Genomic DNA, 4,090 nt, shown 5'->3' with positions numbered 1-4,090 from the left:
CAAATATGTGAATTTCTTTGTCTTTTTACATAGAATTCAATTAAGCAATGGAATAATCCTGTAAAACAGTTTACAGATTACAACTTTTATTTTATGGTTAATGTTTTTAATAAAATTATTTTTCTGTATTTTCATGGTATTTACATGTAATGTTGAAAAAACTGAAAAAATCTGTAAAATAATACAGTATATTTCTGTGAAAAAACTTTTTTTTTTACAGTGTAGAGAGAGATTGAGTACATCTGTTCACATTAATTTCAATAGCAGATAGCTTATTATAACGTCCACTAGTATTGATCTTAATACTTTCCTGAAAACGTGTTTTAAGTTATGATTTACCACCACTGGCACACCATCGGTGGTTGCCAGGCCCCCGGGGGGGAGGGGGGGTGGCCCCCGCTGCGGCAGGTGTCCCTTATTTTTCTGTGTTTAAGGTGGCAACCCTACCCATTGAACACAAAGACATCAATATTATTATTTCCTTTGACCTTGGTCAGGTTACAGACCGTTGGCTGTTGGAGTGATGTGTTTGTGCTGGGGTGTATCAGCAGGTGGTGTTTTGTTGTTCTGGTATGAGGAGGTGCACGCAGTTGTATCTGAAAAGTTTAAGTGTCAGTAGTGCCATCTGGTGGGGGGTAGCAGTGGTCTGTAGTCAGCAGGTGAACTCTTCCAGATGCAGTGGCGGTCAGTGAAATCGCTGCCTGTAACTCTCCAGAAAAATATGCATGAATGTGTTGCAGCTGTAAAGTTAATTTTAATTACTTTATAAAGTCATTCACAAGTATATAAAGTATAAAGTTGGCCGCCTCTTCCTTTCAAGCTGCCAAAGAATAAAAAATAAAAGACCCGAGTTTGAGCCACATATATGAAAATCTGCAGACAGTTTTATTAAATTGACAAATTTTATCTGTACAGCAAAATCAAATCTCACAATGATAAATCTGTTACGTCTTCATATTACATGGCATAATGTAAAAAGAAAAAAAACTGCACACCGATAATGTTTGTACACGTAGAGACCTGCATACAAACAGGTTATGATAGCTGTGTTTATTTCCTGTTAAATCGCTCTGATTCAACATCTGAATTCAACAGATACAGGGACATAGAAAAGCTCAAGGGGCGAGCCGTTGGTTTTGGCCCAGCTTTCAGGTAGGGAACGTTTCCCCTTTCACACTTTTCACACAATGTGTTTACAAATGATTTACAACTTCACCTTCATTAACCTTTGTAGGCCTAAATGAGCAGAAAATATTATGTATATGCTGCATACGCTCTTCATGGTGTGTGATAACCTTTTCTGTTTTTGAATCATTCACAGATGTTTTTAGAAATCTTTACAAATGAATGAGGCTCATTGTCCAAATCAGCTGACGTCAAGTTCATACATCAAGTTAAAGTGCAAATAAAAAGTTCATTAATAATGAGAAGGAGAAAAAAAAAAAAGCAAAATAATGTTTGCATCTCTTTAGTTACAATTAAAGTTACAAGTCATTTGCCTGAAACAAAAACAATACATTTATGGCTTGAATATCTGTAAAATACTGAGCAATTATTTTCCATATGGGTTTCCAAATATGACTCATGGGGTTTTGTAATATCTGCATAAAGCAAACCATCTTTTGTAACGTTCCTTTTTCTTTAATATTAATTATATGTGATGAATCTGATACTCATCAGCAGTTGTTTGTATGGAAAGACTCTGAAATAGCATTTAGATGATGGCAAACTAAACCTCTCCTTCTGAATGTAAAGTCAGAAATTAAAAGTGACCCAGTACAGATATTTTGCTCATAAGCGTCACATGTATGTAGTATGGAAGTGAAAATATACATAGATATTAGTCAGCTCAAGCTTCAGGCATTATCTGAACGAGATAATCAGTCATATGCAACTTTGATATAAACACACAGATCAGAATATTCCAGTTACCCCAATTCACCCGGACTGCTGCACTTTTTTGTGCCAGTCAGGACCACTTAAAGCTGCTTTAATAAATTTTTTGGCCAATTGGGGGCAGCAGCTGTTGGGTGCTGACAGATGGTGCGCAGTGGGAAGCAAGGAGGCAATTAGCTTAGCATAAAGACTGTCAGCAGAGGGAAACAGTTAGCCTGGCTCTGTCCAAATCATGATTAACACATTTGTTTAATCAAACATAAAAACAACAAACAGTAGGTCACTGCTAATTCCAGGACGCAACTCCCTATGAAACCACAAAATGTTGTTTTTACAATTCTGTTTATATACAGATCAAACACATGAACATACAGTGTGTTAATTAGTGAGCTTCAGAGGTGTTGGTAGGTGTATTTATTAGCTGTTCGCCCGGCGTCCTTTATGCTAAGCTAGACTAATCACCTCGCGGCTATTTTAAAGAGAAACGGCCATTATCTTTCTGAAATGATTACCTCTGACTTGTGTGTGCCCATTCATTTCTGACAGTGTTTTGGCTCAAGTTTACATGCAGGTTGTTTTGGGTGTAAATGCAGGATTAAGTATGTGGAAACAAACGCAAAAAAAAAAAATTAGATCAGGGTTTAGAAAGTGTAGAACTGGGCTCAAAGGCCTGCAGAGGAGAGGGCCTGACAGGAAAGCATTTCGATGGATTAGCAGCTCACTGCAATTTTAATAGCGTGGTCTGACCTCTAATATGCCACTGCTATGTAAACAATAGGTCATTTGAAAAACGGGGAACTTTCTATGCAGAGAAAACCAGCAGTTTTTCACGTGACTTTCATGTTTGAATGGGTTATCCATATTAAAAAACTACTTCCTCCCTCACAAAACATAGAAAACCGCTCATGTTTGCGCACTGGCAGGTTGTTCGGTTATAAAATAATATTAAAAAAATGAAGCCTCTGCGTGTTGCGTGACAGATTGTGTTGGTACATTAAAGGCAACAGACAACAAGGATAGGATGCTGCACAGGTCATGGTGAAAATATCCAGTCCAAAACTTGAGGTGGCTGAACGGGTCCAAATGTAGAGAACCGTACATGGCGAGCTGGACGCGATCCTGTACAGGAGTAAAGAGGATGGGACTTCATGATTGATGAGAAAATGTTTTAAAGCAACAGGAACATCACAGAATTCAACCCCAAAGTTCGCCTCAAGATTTCAAGTTGCTCCATGTGCCTTTCAGGCAGCCGCAGTCACTTAGAAAGAAATAATTTCCTGTTGCTCTACATGCTGCAGTCTCCATTAAATATCACAAAAGATTCAGGACTCAACAAGTGGAAAGCAACCCTAACATCAGAAGCAGCAGCCCTCAGTCAAGAACAGCGCTTATTTAGAAACGTAAAAGATGCCGGACAACCACACATCCGACCTCAAACAACATCCTCCAGATTTATTTTTTTTTTGGGGGGGAGGGGGGAAATAAGATCATCAAGGAAAAACGCTCAGACAGTCAGTGCTCTCTCGAAGTTTGGAGATGCCCAAATGGAGATGAAAGGTTTTCGTGACAGTCGGGGGGGGGGGGGGGGGGGGGGGGGCTATTTTGCATTTGATGCAAATATTTTACAGCAGCCAATAAACAGGAGGAGCTCCAGATGGGGGAACTGGCGTTGGCACTGGCAAGTTGGCTGGTTACGGGCCGGGCATCTGAGAGGAGGAGGAGGAGAAGGAGGAAGAGGGAGAAGAGAAAGGGGGGAGGTGCGAGGAGTCCGTCTTGTGTCTGAGCGCTTGTCCTCTACCGGTCCTTCAGTTCTCTTGTCACTCGCTTGGTGATCCGACCGCACAGCAGCCCCACCAGGAAGAGGACGCACACGCTCAGTGTGATCATCAGCAGGATGTAGTTCTTGGAGGGAGATGTCATCACCTGCACAGCCAGGTCTGAGAAGCCCTCTGCTGGCGCCACCTGCAGGACAGAAAGATTACTGTTGTAGTGAAGTAATCCAGCTTTTTAAATGTGTGTCTGCTTGTTGGTCCCCGAGTTGGTCCAGACTGAAATATCTTGACATCTACAGGAGAGCTGTGACGAATGAACCACAGTCATTTTCTCCCAGCCAATACAAGTCTGATATGCCAAACTACCGGGAAAAATCAGGTGGATAAGTCACATATTGACAAGAGTTATACAGAAAAGGCTT

The 4,090-nt window shown here is 40.6% G+C and overlaps 1 protein-coding gene and 1 long non-coding RNA gene across 5 annotated transcripts in view; one reads left to right on the top strand and one right to left on the bottom strand.

Moving 5' to 3' along the window:
- The window catches only part of LOC123958643, a 12,784-nt gene that overhangs the window by 3,521 nt on the left and 5,173 nt on the right, over nucleotides 1-4,090 (top strand). For both annotated transcript variants that reach the window (XR_006822132.1, XR_006822133.1), the window contains exon 2: nucleotides 1,096-1,152. This is a non-coding gene — a long non-coding RNA (uncharacterized LOC123958643). The remainder of the gene's footprint in view (nucleotides 1-1,095; nucleotides 1,153-4,090) is intronic.
- LOC123958642 (Golgi apparatus protein 1-like) overlaps nucleotides 3,490-4,090 on the bottom strand; it is a 34,135-nt gene continuing 33,534 nt past the window's right edge. For 2 of the 3 annotated variants that reach the window (XM_046032128.1, XM_046032131.1), the window contains one exon: nucleotides 3,490-3,621. The gene's annotated coding sequence lies outside the window, so the exon portion shown is untranslated. The remainder of the gene's footprint in view (nucleotides 3,622-4,090) is intronic. The other variant, XM_046032130.1, reaches the window with a different exon arrangement.

Source organism: Micropterus dolomieu, linkage group LG20 (genome assembly GCF_021292245.1).
Source record: "Micropterus dolomieu isolate WLL.071019.BEF.003 ecotype Adirondacks linkage group LG20, ASM2129224v1, whole genome shotgun sequence".
In the NCBI taxonomy this organism is placed as follows: Eukaryota; Metazoa; Chordata; class Actinopteri; order Centrarchiformes; family Centrarchidae; genus Micropterus; species Micropterus dolomieu.
This window is presented reverse-complemented; position numbering and strand designations above follow the sequence as displayed.